Consider the following 15,059-nt stretch of genomic DNA (forward strand, 5'->3'; position numbering starts at 1 on the left):
AATAGGAAGATGGAGCACATTACACCAAGGACAAAAACCTCTTTGCAAACACGGTGACAAGTACCAGAATATGGTGCTTACTTTGTGCAGGAAATCCCCAAAGATGTATTCCGAGGAAATTCCCAAACATTTGTTCATCAGGGTGGGGACTGCAACGTGAAATTCACTCCATCGGGGCTCCTTGCTGCCTGCTGGAGCAGTGTGGGACCCCACAGATGCATTTGGGGCTGGTGCCCAGCACCCATCCCAAAGCTGCCAGCCTCAACATCACAGGGCTTGTGCAATTTAAGGAAGCCCCGTGCAGTTATTATAGCTGGCAAGCTGTGCTGGGGGCTCTAGCTATTCTTGGGAGTGTGGCCCTCAAAGGCCTTATGGCCTGTGACTTACACGTATGGAGCAGCTTAGGAACTCAAGTTTGAAATAAAAAAGCTTAACTGTGATACACACTAAGACTATGCAGGAATTGAAAGTTATTCATCTATGCTTATGACTCCATTGTTAGGCTGCTTTTCAGGAAAGCTATAGCATTCAGTGATGTTTGACTTAGGAGCTAAACAGTTGAAATTAATCTTAAATTATAATTTTAAAATATACTTAGAATCCATTAGGTTTAAGAGAGTGACTGCTACACAAATCTACCAGTCTTCAGTAACCAAGACAGATCTAATGTTCTCGAGGTGACTATTACTTACTGAAAAGCAACAGTTTTAAGTTGTTTTGGTAATTTGCATCAAAGTTTTAGCTAGTTTTATCTTTGTTGTTTTCTTTGTTTTGTTTTGTTTTGTTTTACACATTTTTTCCCCCTAAAACCACCAGAGGGAGATAGGTTCTTTTTGACTCCAAAACAAAAGTCTTATTTCCTCAAAAACATGCCGAGTTGAATTTTCACTACAACTTCCTCCATTAGTCTCACAATGCCTTTTCTTGTTAATTTTGAATGTTGTTATTCATACTCATTTTGCTTGCTCCGTTTATTCAAGCTTAAATACCTACTGCTTACATCTACAGATGTTTATTCAGTAGTATGTTGTTATTAATAATTCATTGGGAAGTTCTTTCAGGAAAAAATGGGATAGCAGTGGTGGTAATGAATGAAAAAGATAAATGGGCCATGGTTGTTTTTATTGTTTCACTGTTATGCAATAGATCATGTGTTTTCACTGGGTGAGGTTTATATATAGCTCTTAAAATCTACACAATAGTTTCAGCTACGTATGAGTTACATTTAAGTTCAAACATAAGAAAGTTCCCCTTTGCAAACCAAAAGAGAAAAAAAAAAAAAAAAGCCAACAACCAAAACCAACAACAAACAAAGAAAAAACACTAGTAGGTACAAGTGCAAGTAAAATCTTCTCTTCGGTTAATTTCTTAGGACCCAGGTCCTGTTTCAGTAAGCGAGAATTTAGGCACTAAAAGCCAAAACACTATTACAGATCTTGGCACAGAGAATTAGGTATTCCCTGCACAATTTAAATAACATCTCTATGGCATAGCATGACAGGGCACACATTTGAAATTCATAAAAAAATTCTTATATTTACCCCAATTTTCTTCAAGCAAATTATGTCTAGAAGAGCTGTTGGACCAGGAAACCTAAGAACATAAACAATTGAATATATTTTACTACTGGTTTTACTGTAAATATTGTGATAATTTTTCTTTTCCGTATAACTTTTTATAGATTGCTTGCGTAGAGAGGAAATCGTATGAAATGGTTTTGGATAGGAATGACTGTGCTCAACTGAAGACATGCACGATTTTTGTCATTTGAAGGCTTTAGATAAAAAGAAGCTTCCACTCAAATGGAGTGGAAGTGGAAAAGTTAGAAAACACAAGCAGAAGGTGTGTCAGTGCTGCAACATGTTCAGGAGGCACCATGGGATAGTTTATAGCCTACAGTATGCATTGGTAAGGGCAATTAATGTAAGAACGATGCCAGAAAAACCCGAGGGAGAAACTGTGGACAACAGGATGCGTACCTGGAAATAGCAATCATTCCTTGGGTAAAGGTAATTGAGGTAATTGGGAAGACTTCTGGCAAATTAGGTGCTTGAAATCCCAATCACAGCAAGTCATGCTTAATCAGACATCTAAAGACAGAGGATGATAAATCTTCATATTGACTGCTCACCGGAATTGCCCTTTATTGAAGGATTAAAAGAAAACAAAACCAGAAACAGTCATAGCAATCCTATACAGTATGAGGCTTCCACAGCGATCTTTATCAGGTTGTTGAGAAAAAGGCTACAGGGACTTCTCCCAGCTGCCCCAAACCCTGCAGCCCTGTGGACAATCCCAGCCCTCGCCAGCACAATCTGATATTCCTTTCCAGCATGAGCTAACCGCCGGAGGCTTCCTGTAGTCTCGTAGTGACCCCGGGTTCACCAGTAACGTGACTTCTCAGGTCTCCAAGCGTTGCAAGTCGATGGAGATATTCCACCCTGAAGAAAAAGGAACAATTTCTTATGTCATACGTTTGTTCATAATCACACAGTACACGATGCTGAGAAGCAATGCTCAAACCAAATGCATTCAGTGAGGCAGTTTTCGTGCCCCTGTGCAAGTCTAATACTATCATGGCTTGGCCCTTAATCCTTGTATTCTGGTACACAATTTTTTTGGTAGTTTCCACAAGGGAAGTTAAGCACACAATGTGTTTCCTGGAGGACATTAGAAAAACTGGTTATCAGGTTAAGGGTCAACGATTCAAATTCAAGATTTTAACTAATGGATGCTCTGGAAGCAGCAGAATTGATTTAAAATGCTTGAAATCCTTGCCAAGATGCTTTAGTTGGTAAATGAAGATCTCAGGCTTAGGAACAACAGTTATGTAAGAGCAGAGTACTGGCACGTTATTCGAAGGGACTTGCTGCTTGCATTTCTTATTTACTTTGTTATTTCACAATTTACTTTATTATTTTATTATTTACTTTATTATTTTATTATTTACTTTATTGTTTTACATCTGGAGGACAAAGCTGAATATTGTTTTAATAAAAGTGATCTCCGAGGTCAGTGGAAGACTTTTCAGGTAAGACAGCAGCAGTCAGCACCCAACAAGAAGAAGCTAACGTCATTAATACACGTTGCGATGCACCTGAACAACTGGAGACAGAGTTCATGCGTGTGTGGGAGGAGAGAAGTAGCGTGTGTTCACATACACACCTCCTGGGAAACTTGAAGGAGGAGTACACCACGCAGTTCTGGCCTCGTTACAAACACTGTCTTCACGGATACTCCTCGCCCACCAGAGGAATCCTACAGTTCCTCTGCAGTTCTGTCAGAGCCAGGTTCATGCACCCCAGCATGTGTATGCAGAATATATCATGAACACCACTTACCTTCCAAGGTGCCAGAGGAATCGCCTGGTCAGCAAAGCTTCTCAGGATCCACAGTCATTCCTCTGCGATGAAGCAGTGACACATCAGGTGATAACGAATTACAGCACTCACCCTAATTAAAAGCATCGCTCAAGCAGTGTTGAAGCATTTGCAAACGTAGTATCAACATTAAGAAAATTACTTTTTTTCTAACTATAAATGTAATATTAAGAAATAGTAGGCCTTTGCTTGAGAAACTCACTGTAGAGTAGCTGAAAGATACAGAAGACCATACGGGTGAAAGCCTGGCACTTCAGTGCAGTGTCAAAGGCTAATTCTGCCGGTGACACACTACCTGTGACACAGTGCAGCAAGTATTTAAGTTTATGCTTGTGTGTGGTGAAAGTACAGAGTGGTCTAGTGACTCCTTAAAGCTTTCTAAAGCTTGGAAAGTGGAAAAAAAAAAAAAAAAAAAAAAGTTTTCCACTATAAAGTGGAAAAAATTTTCACTACGTATTTTAACTAAATCCCAAACATTCCAGGGAAAAAAAAAATATATATATAAATACTACTTCCATTAGCATAGTGCATAGCCCTTGGGAAGAGCAGAAATTCCTCACCCAAGTCAGGAATCACATCACAGTAGCATTAAGCCTGATCTTAATTTTGTATATAATATTTTTGTATTTGATATTTTTCTCTGCTTTCATTTAAAGCAGAGCCTAAGAACAAAATTATCTTTGCTTTGTTCAACTAAAATCGATGGATGATTCCACCTGCAACGTTTTGGCAACCCCCAGAGGTACCTAGCTGAATCTTTGACCTGTGGGAAACTACTTATTTAAATCCCAAACTAATGAAAAGGTAGCTCCTCCAGCTATTTATTTGTTCGTACTCTGGTACCAAGGTCATCCTGTCCTTCCTAGTCTCACATAATTAGAAACAAATCTGACCCTAACTTGGTCATTAGATTTTGAAGTAAAATGCCTATCTCCGATCTGATATTAAAAGCCTTTTAAATTCTGCAAGGTGCAAGTGAGAAAAGTATTTTTTTTCTTTAAAAAAATGTATCCTGAGATTCAAAACCTGCATAAAGGTTAATACTCTAGTCTTATAAAATGGTCAGCCATGCAATAACGTATTATAAATGTAGTTCCTGACTACTACACTTCCTAAAGCAGCAAAGAACATGCAGCACTGATCATCACTGATCTCTGTCTTTGGTTAAGAGACTTTAATAGCTTCTTCAAAAGACAGAAGTGGACTTTTTTCACCTCCCCCCCAAATACAGGAAACAACAGCTATCATCTTCCAAGGCTTTTAGAGAATTATTTGGATGCCTTTGAGTATGTATTCAGTAAGTTCTCACAGCTTTCACTAAAAGGCCAAGATTATTTTTTTTTCCCTTTCCTAAAATTATTGCTATCACAAATTCCAGATTTTGGAATAGTCAGACCTAATCCTGGTCTCAACTGTATAACTTAGAAAAAAATTTTAAATACCAGATTCATAAACTCTGCAGTCACCACACAGCTTTCAAAGGAAAATGGCAATGTAGCCTGACAGCTGCAGAGGGCTTTTGCCGGAAGCATTTAAAGAATTCTTCTTTAATCTGATTTTAATGGAAATTAAGCTTTCCTCACTTTCTCTTTGCACCAAAATTAACAGGGTTGATCTCACAGATAACTAAAACATTCCCTGAAAGTCTGGAATCAGTTACATGCGGTCTCAGAAGTTACTATCACCTTGGATTCATAGGAAAAAAGTAAAGGACTGTAAAGCAAAAAGCTGAAGCTGTTTCTGTAACAGCACGTGTCGTAATGCAGTTTGACAAGGCTTCACCCCACACCTCCATACAGGCGATCTGCAGCAAACCCTAGAGTTCAGCCAGCCTCTGACAAGCACACCACACGGTAGGCAGCATGTGGCTGAGACCAGAGCACGGGCATCCAGCTTCCCACCAGCTCTTCCAGCAACTCCCCTTGAGCCCTAAATGACTTCAGAAATCCTCATCACCTTTGAATCTCATTTCAAATGTCCTACTTTTAAGAAGGCGGTATCCTTTCTGAGCATAATCACCAAACCTATTTTTCCACCGTGGTATTTCTTTTCCTTTTTTCCCCCTCCTTACACAAGCATGCAGTTATTTCACCACTTCACATTGCAGCCAGTGACCTGGGCCAAGTCATTAAAGGCCAAAATGCACTTTTGTAACAATGCAAACTCTGCAACTCATTGGGAACCATTTAATTCGTTAATAGAGAACGAATGCTGCCTTATGCTCTCAACGAAGTGCACGCAGAATGGCCCACACATGGAAACCTGAGAGCACGGCTAGAGCATGGCTTGCACCTTTGCAAATAAAGGGCTTGACAGACAAACCCCGTGCCTGCCTAATGGCAAAAGGCAGACAGATGCAACGACAGAGGTGGAGCTTATGTTGAAAGCTTTTTTATTTTATGAAACCCATGCTTAAGCTGTACGCTGCCCTGTAATCATTAAGCACTAGGAATAAAAGCTTTAGGCTATTGCTGTGAAAGAGGATTTGCAAAAATCTGGCGCCAGTATCTCTACTGGCTTTGCAAACCCTCAAACAATTAAATAATCTGATGGCAGTTACTACTAACCTGTAGCCACACAGAAGTCAAAACATTTTGATGCATGGAAAACAGCAATTTCACTCAATATATGGAACCCACGCCCTTTGCTGTAGCCGGGGGAAGGATGTCTCTCGGGGGGGCTGGCAGGGGCTGCACATGTCCCTTTGCACGAGAAGTTTTGAGGAAAGGCTCAGACAAGCTAGAGAAGAACAGAAGAAATGGAATTGTTGCTGTTTAAGGCTTGTTGTCCTCTGCTAATGAGACAACTGAACCTGAACCATTTCCTAGATGAAGCTGTACCCTTGCAGCAGCAGGCTTGCTGAAAGAGTTTGATAACACTGTTACAACAGGCAGGGTTTGCTTAGGCAAACCAGTTTGCCTTGGCTTCGGCTCACCAGCCTGCCAAATGGGCATTATCTAACCGCGGCTTCGTGAGACGAGGAACAACTGCGGAGAGCGTTCAGACACGCTGACAGAAGCTCTTACATCTCCTACGTTGCATTTTACATTTTTGTTGGGGCAACATTTGAATTCGGAAGGGCAATGCTGGGAAAGTTAGGTCAGGAGAAATAAGAGAAAGTGAAATAAAGCCCAGAAGTGTTGCTGTCCTGATCTATTTTTGCAGGTCAGCCTGTCTGACAAACCCTCCCACCTGCACCTTTCTGTAAACATTTCCAGCAGCTGCAGCAAGTCCCACAGAGGTACGTGGCATTAGGTACCTCTTATTCCAGCATAAACACCAGAAAGGTAAGCAGCTTGCAGCTAAGCGAGTCTAGGAAGCACAAAGCATTAGGTCACGGTGCAGTTTTTGCACTTTCAAGCTGTACCAACCATTTCAGAATGAAAGCTTCTGGTTTTCGTTTCCAGCATGGTGCTTGCTCCCAACATTTCTTGCATCTCAAGAAACAGACCATTTAGGTCAACTACAACTTCCCATCCAAAGCTGATAGCCAATAAAATTAACAGCTAGACATCAAAGCACGTGGCTGTACAGATTGTCTTTTGAAATATAGCTCAAGCTATGCAACTGGCCTGCTCCAGGACAGCTCACTTCGTTAGAACGGTCTTGAATTATGATTTAGGTCTATTCCTCTGCAGTAGGTACAAGTCTGCATTTTCATTTTCTAAACACCCACCTTGGCAGAGACAAGCAAATTAGAGGCAACACTCTTTCAGATGTTCTTACCCAGTCTGATTTTTGTGACATTTCTTTGCTTTTGAGGTAAGGAAAGATATTTGCAGTGCGGTATTAAAAAAGACAAAGAATAAAGAACTGTGGTTGATAAAGTGCAACCTGTGACAGAAAGCATGAAACTACTTCTAAACTACTGTATGTTTAGCTAGGGTTTATACAGGTCAATACAAAACGTGCAAGTTCCCGCTGACACCTCTTGCAGAAATCCCCTTTTAAAGCTTCAAAGAAAGGAAGAGTTGGGATGGGTTCCTGTTCTGTCATAAAGTGCCCTTGCTCCAGAGTATTTGCACCTCTTGCTCATGCTACTACTAAAGAGTAAGTGTTTCATCTCTGATGTAGACAAAACGTTTCCTGATGGCCAGGGTCCAAACCAATGCAGGATGGAACAAGCCATATCCTCCCCTTACTGTAACATTCACATTTCCTCAGCAAGTTTTTCAGGACCAGGATAATATAGGGGTCCAACAAAGACACCAGTAAGGCTTTTTGCTAAATGCCATTCCTTTTTTCCAGTGTGAGGAAACACACACCTCCCGTCTGATTGTTTTGACGAGCACACCAATGTATCCCTTTGTTTTATTTCCGACTTCCAAACCTGTAAATACTGTGGACATCCGTAGAGCAGTGCTGACAAACATGCGTGTTTCACTCCAGCGTAACCAGAAGCAGCATGGACAAAAGGGGGATTGCTTCACACTGTGGAATGTCGAGAAAGATCAGGGAAACAGTCTCCAAACCAGAAATGTTCTTGTGATGGTTTCATGAGAAGGCTCAGTCTCCACACACTCCCCGTGGAATGGTAGCAGGGGAAAAAACAGACTGCGGCTGCACAGGGGATGCAGGGGAGTGACAGCTACTTCTCCACGAGCACGGCTGCAAAGCACAAAAAGGAAAAGGTGATAAATTCTCACTTAAATCTTCAACTTCCTGATAAATATGATTAAAATACACACCCACCTGCGTGTTGGCTCACACCCGTGCATGCTTACACTCACAAGTTCGCACTCATACTGACGGCTCTACCCTCACACACACCTCCCACGTGGCTGTTTGCTCACGCACACGTAGTCCTGCTGTCACACACACTCTCGTGTACTCACACACCTCCTGACACAGCTGCACCTCCTTGCACTGACAAGTGCCCCCCCCCTCCTCTTGAGATTTTCTTACCAGAGCTGGTAACTCATCAGCTATGCATTTTGTATTTTCAGCACTAAGTTTTGCTAATAGCACTAATTATTTTGCCTGTAACTAAATTCATCGGGAACTAAGCACCGCTAATTGAACAGCCTAAAAGGAAACGAAGACCTTTGGCTTGTACAACTCATGGTGCAAGGTAACAGCGCTTTTCACCCATAGGAGCAGACCTGTACTTTGCACAACACACAGGAAAGTGACAAGCGTGCACTGAACTTTACTCTGGGACCCATCAGATCCTACCACATCTCTCCCCACAGAGCAGTTAAGCTTATATTTTAACTCTGACTTGCAACCCAGCCCGTAAGGTCGGATAATTTCCTAGAAGAGCCAGCTTGGAACACGCCAAGCCAGCAAAACACAGACAGCCGTGCTCAGCACACGCTGCTGAACCTGCCAGTTTATCTGGTGGCCTTTCTGAGATGCAGGTACACAAGGGCTTTACACCGCACCATACCAATCCTCGTGGCATTTTGTGCTCTCGTTTTCCTAGCAGTTCCATCCGTTCTGCTACCTCCTATTTTGGCCACCGCCGAGCATTGATATTTTCACAGAACTTTCTTTTTTTACGCGTCCACAACTGGAGGAATAGCAGAGAGGGTCTGAAGCCTGCTGTTTGGGATGAACCATTAAGACTGCCTTTTCCTCAAGGCAAATCATTTACATTATTGATGCATTATTTGCTGCTTTTCACCCAGCTGAGTATCATGATAGCCTCTGCTGCTCTGGAAGTAAAGGTCAGCCTTCAATTTTATAACCAAGTAATTCCCTTTCACTGGCAAGCTTTCTCACATCATTTTCTACCCTTTTTGGGATCGCCTATGATAACACTGAAGCAGAGCAGCCTGATAAAAGTTCCTGGGAAACACTACAACTGACTGCACTCCCTTAAGCTCAAGTTTATTAAAAATACGTAAATACAACAAGAAACCTAAACACCACGAGCATAAAGCCCTCTATTTAGCCCTGATGTTTCCTGCAATAACAACAATAATTAAAAGCATGTAATTATGACAGGAAAAAAAGTAGATACAATTTTAAAGAACAGTTTCTTTTTTTTTTTTAAATGACTGCCACAATCTTATAAATATCTGGAATAATGCCAGCTTTTTCCTGATTTTCAGGTGTTACTCATATTCATTATGACTAGAAAGGCAATATATAAACCTCAGGTGACTTGAAAAATACATAATAAAATGCTGATTTACCTGGGAAATAAAATAAAGACTGTATCATGAATAAAGAAGTAGATTTTCTTTTAATGAGACATTTAATGAGACTATTACCATAGTACTTCTTGCTCAACATGAAACTGTTATGAGATGCATGCTTTACCACAAACCCTTTCTTCTACTTTTCAGTCTATCCCTTGATGGAAATGGGAACCCCATAAAGTGGTGTAAGCAGCACACGTGTTCCTGCAACCACAGTACCCTGCCATTTACTTCTTGTTTCTCTTACAATTTATGTTCTTTCCAAGCCTCCCCCATTTGAGCTTTTACAAGCTAAGAGGCCTTACCTCCTTCTTAAACAAGATACCATTCCTCATCTTTTTGCAACATTCCCATGTTGATGCAATCTCAAGTTATCCTCATGCGCTGTACCAGTATTCATTTGATTTTCCCTCCACCTTAAAGAGTGAAACTTTTTTTTGAAACTAAGCTATCTTCCTCAACTCTCTCTGTCCTTTCCTCGAGAACACATTATAGCTCTTGCCTCAGCTATAAATATTTAGGCGGCAAGATTGCACCTGCTTCTCTGACCACATTCCCTTCTTTGTTTCTAGAATACCCTGCATTTTTGCCAGATTTTGTTAAACATGCACGTAAAGCTTCCTCTACATAGAGAAAACCGTCTTTGTCAATGTAAAACTAAAATTACCCAAGAAGGCTTCCTCCCCCTATTTCTAACTGTAAGCCCTGAGTCACTGGCTTGCTTGTTTTGAAAAATATATTTTAAGTTTCAGAGAAACAAAGAGATATTTAAAAAAAAAGCAGTCCTAGATCTAAACAAACGCTTGAATGTTTTGCTGCACTGTAACCTATATATTCCTGTTTTCAGATTAAGCTATTTGGCTGCTAAATTTAAGAGTTGTTGAATTTAAAAGCTGCATCTGGTTAAGCATGTTTACCTCCATAAAACACATCCAACTGCAACAGAATCCTCTTTGATCAGGTCAAAAATTATTATTTTTATTCTAGAGGAGCCATCTTATTATAATCAGTAAATTAAATTTTATATTGTGAAAGCATTTCTTTATCCTCACACTTTTCAACCCTAAGTTCACAGTATTTCGTTTTTCTTTTCCCTGAGAATACACAAAAACATTTTTAACCTTAGATAAACAGTCTAACAATGAACGCATCATTCAGCAAAATCTTCAGCAGAAGGCCAACTAGATACATGCCCAAGAAAGGCCAGGCAGAAGATGACAGGACAGCTTTGGACTTACAACTTGCACAGACAGAGGTTTCTTGTTCAGTGTCTGAACTGTTCAGCACGTAATAGAAAGAGGTCCCAGAGTTCCTATTACTGCAAAATAAATAGCAGTAATAAGGATAACTCTTCTTTATTCTATAATTGTATTTCATTTTGGTCAGTGTGAGGAGATAAATTTCATTTCTACCTCTCTAAATTAACTAGCGTAATGAATTTTTCCTCAAGCAAGGCAATAAATACATTCTTGTTATATGTAATGTAATTATAACTACCACCAGAACAGGTCGAAGAGGTATCTAATAGCTAACCAAAACAATCCACCTGCTTTTTTGTTCCAGTTAATCACAGGACATGACCAGAAGCAGACCCACCAAGAGACCAAACTGCCGGCACTCCCAGTTACAAGACAGGCACACGTCCCAGCCCACAGCTGTGGTTGTGCTGCCAGATGTGTGAGGGGGCATTGGGGCAGCCCCAGAAAACCAAGGATACACCCTACAGTTAAACCCCTCCACCCCTGAGTTAAAGCAGGTTCCAGCCTGAAATGAAACAGCCACGGTGTGTGAAGAAAAAGCAGCAGCACAGCTAAGCTGAAGTACCTGTCACCTTGTCAAACCGAACGTGAAAACTACCCTGAAATTGTCAAACCTATGATGGACGTCTTCTCCACTCCAAGCAGCAGGATTTCCAACAACACGGGACCTGCAAGAAGAAAAAAGAAAGAAAGATCTTGTTTCTAGAACCTCAAAAGCTTTCTGCTTTTTTTCCTACTGAGAGCTGAGATCTCGAGCTTTGTGCAGAACAGCTGCCATGATGTGGGCTTCTGGGCAACTTTTAACAACTTTTGGGCAACTTTTATCAACTTTTGAGCTAGCTCTATCCAAAGCCTTTTGCTCTAGATGTCATTAGGTTTGTAGTAGCCAAAATTAATATATCATGCTGCTGCAGTTCTGCAGCAGAAAGAGGTATCTTACACCAGTAAATTCACCTCAGTTGTACAGGGATTAATAAATCAGACCTATATATCAACTACTAGGGTAAGACAACTTACATATCCGTTAAAAACAGAAGATCTGGCACACTTTGAGGCAAATATTTCTCCCTGACGAGAAGCCAGAATGAGCAATTACAAACAAAAACCCACAGCCCGGTAATTGCACCCTTTTAGAGCCGTGAGGTCCCACTAACAGCCTGAAGGTCACTGAATTTTCACCTAGGAATCCTGCTGAACGCCTCCGTAAATCCATAAGTCCTCTACACCCACATTAGTCAGAAACTCCTACCACAGCTTGAATGTAAGGAAGTGATTTTGTTGAGAGAAAGTCTAGCCTCGTTACAGCAGGGGCCAACACCCAACAAAATACGTAACTGGGACGGAGCAAGCATCCAGAAAGCCAGGATATGGCCAAAACTGATCGACTAATTAAGCCAATAACTACATTTAGACACAGACTTTCCAGCTGCGGAGACATATAAATAAACCTGGGTAGTATTAATCACTGAGAACATGAACTGCACTTGTTCAAACTTGGGAAAGATTCGAGGCACACGTTTATCACAGGAAGAAAACGCATGGGCCATACGCTAAGCTAACAGAAACCTCATACAAGCCCTTGGAAACCAACGCCTCCTCAAGCAGACAGGAACCACCGCACAGTCTCACCAGTGAATTAAATCCATTTTTACCCATCCTTTCACATGAAACCCACAGCCCAGATCCTCCCCCTGCCTTCCCCCCCCCCCGCCACCCCATTCTAGATAAATTAGGCATTTAACCATGACACTCTTACATTCACCATCACTACTTTATTTCCATTTCGGGCCTGTGGTTATGTCACTTAACTCTCTGCTGTTGTGAAACAGAGCAAATTCCTTCAGCAGCCGCAGCTCAGTGGCTAGCAGGTACTTGTACACGTCACAGGAAACCACACGCCGTGCTAGCTCAACATGCCTTTCCCAATAACACCACCACCACGGGCAGAAAGGCACGGAGAACAGGCATTACCCCAGCCCTTCATTTCTACGTGTTTTTTCCCCAGCTCAGTTGGGAAGTGATACGGTTTTAATACAGTTTCTGTCACTACTGCTGCTTGTGGTGGACACAGCTGCGTGGGGAAGAAAAAGCCTCAGCACCAACAGTAACTCAGGACAGCCTTGAAGTTACCATCTGACCTTGTGGCTGAAACAGAAACTAGTGCTAAAAAGTTAGCCTTTCTACACACTTTTACTCTGAAGCAGTAAAACTTTCTGCTGTTAATGGCAAAAGTAGCATCTGTCATTGCACTTCCCAGAGCAGGGAGACAGCAGAGCAAGGCTCAGGATGCAGAAGTTAGGACTCCTGCATCAGAGACATCTCACTACCTAATGCTCTACCAGTGGGAGTCGTAGTATCAATAACCTTCCACAATATAGTAAAAGAATAACACCAAAAAAGTATCGAGGGCATTCTTGTGTACAGAAGTCCTCTTCAAATTCTCCCTATTTTTACTACCATACTGGAAAACGCAACAAAATGATAGCCAAAGACAGTCCTGCTCTGCCATGCTATGTCCAGAGCAAAGAACAGAGTTTCTCAATTTCAGATTAAATCAACTACTTCCCTTGCAATACCGAAATCCTAAGTGGTTTTCAGACCTTGCAGCTTCCTGACTGCTTAAACTGAAGTAACGGTTAAACACCCAAAGGCTATTTCTTAAACCACCTAAAACAGCAATCAAACAGCTTTAGATGATATGTAGCCAACCCCAGGGGAGCTCAGATCTAAACAGACCCCCAAAATCCCCCCACCCACCCACAAACCCAAAGGAATTAAATAAAAAGAGAAAAGGTTAAAAAGCAAAAGCCAGAAAAAGTAGAATTGATCTTAAATGCATTGACATCTTGTAAATTGTAACAGAAGAAGAAACTAAATAGACATAAAGCAGGAAAGCATAACAGAACAAACTTAGTCACTGCATCGAAGTGAAGGAATGTATTTTAATCTCAAAGAATACACCAAGACGCATTTTCCTGCATTCAGGCATGGCATATCCCATATTGATAAAGTCAATAGTGACAGGATTATTGCCTGGCCACCCTGGCCACTGATATTTTTACCATCATGTATTCTAAATCAGCCCTCAAAGAGCTTGGCATCGTGCCGGACAGGGGAAAACAACACTGTTTGGTAGACAAAGGGGCACAGAAAGTCTGCCACAGACTACTTCTTCCTCACAATTATATTTCACAGAAAACAAAAGGGCAAACCGTGCCCTCGCAGCCGTGTGATAAAAACCTAGCTGTGCTGTAACACTCAAAGGCAAGGACGACTGCGTCCTCAGCAGCTCCACGTCACTCAGGGACACCATGGCAGGGCACCAGAACACGTAACACAAACGCTCCCCACAGCACGCAGGTGACGACACTGGGCCTCTGCCACGGAGTCGGCACCTTTGCCCTTTGTGTGTGTGTATATATTTATATATATTTAAGCAAGAAAGCAAGAAATCAAAGCTCTCCTCCCGCAGCACTGAGGTATTCCCAGACAGACCACGGAGCAGCAAGCTTGCGGGTTCTTTTTGCACAGATTTTTGGCACGTTTTCAACGGGACTTTTAAGTGTCATTGTGTGCTTGTTTCAGCTGCGCCATCAAAAAAGGCTGCTTACATTTTTACAGTAAGCTGCTTGTGATTATTTGTGATTACTGAGCTGCTCCCATGAATTCACACAGTCGAGTCCAGGGCTTCCAGCTCCCACACCAACGGTCTGCAAGCTAGTGAAGGACATTAACTAACCACGAAACCGTTTCTGAAGTGGAAAACGTTGTGGGAAAATGTAACTTCATAGCACGGAGCAGTAAGTGTTTCCTGGGCAGAGGGGGAAGGCGCGAGCAGCACCAGCCCGCTGGCTTTGGGAGCTCCCTGCCACCACAGGCGCCCTGATTTACAGCTGGCAGCCCGCTCCTCTCCCACACGCGTAACCCAGCGGCTACCAAGAACCACTCGTGAACTCCTCGAATCCCTACACAGTTTATTTTTCCTCACTTCTATGAAACGCTGTGAGAAATTATTAAAAAAAAAAAACAAAAAACACGAAGGGGCGGCGGGGCACACCACAGCCCGCGCTGCCTGAGGCAGCCATGAGCCCCCCCCGGCCCCCCCGCCCCGGCTGCGTTCCCGCCTCCCGCCTCGCGCCCCGCCTCGCGCCGGCCGCCACGTTCCTGCTCCCCCTCCCACCCCCCCCCCTCCGGATTGCGTTGTCCAATCGGAGCCCTCCGCGACGGCCGGGCCGGGGTCGGGCCCAGCCAATCGCCGCGCGCCGAGGGGGCGG

Source organism: Aythya ferina (genome assembly GCF_964211825.1).
Source record: "Aythya ferina genome assembly, chromosome: 5".
NCBI lineage: Eukaryota > Metazoa > Chordata > Aves > Anseriformes > Anatidae > Aythya > Aythya ferina.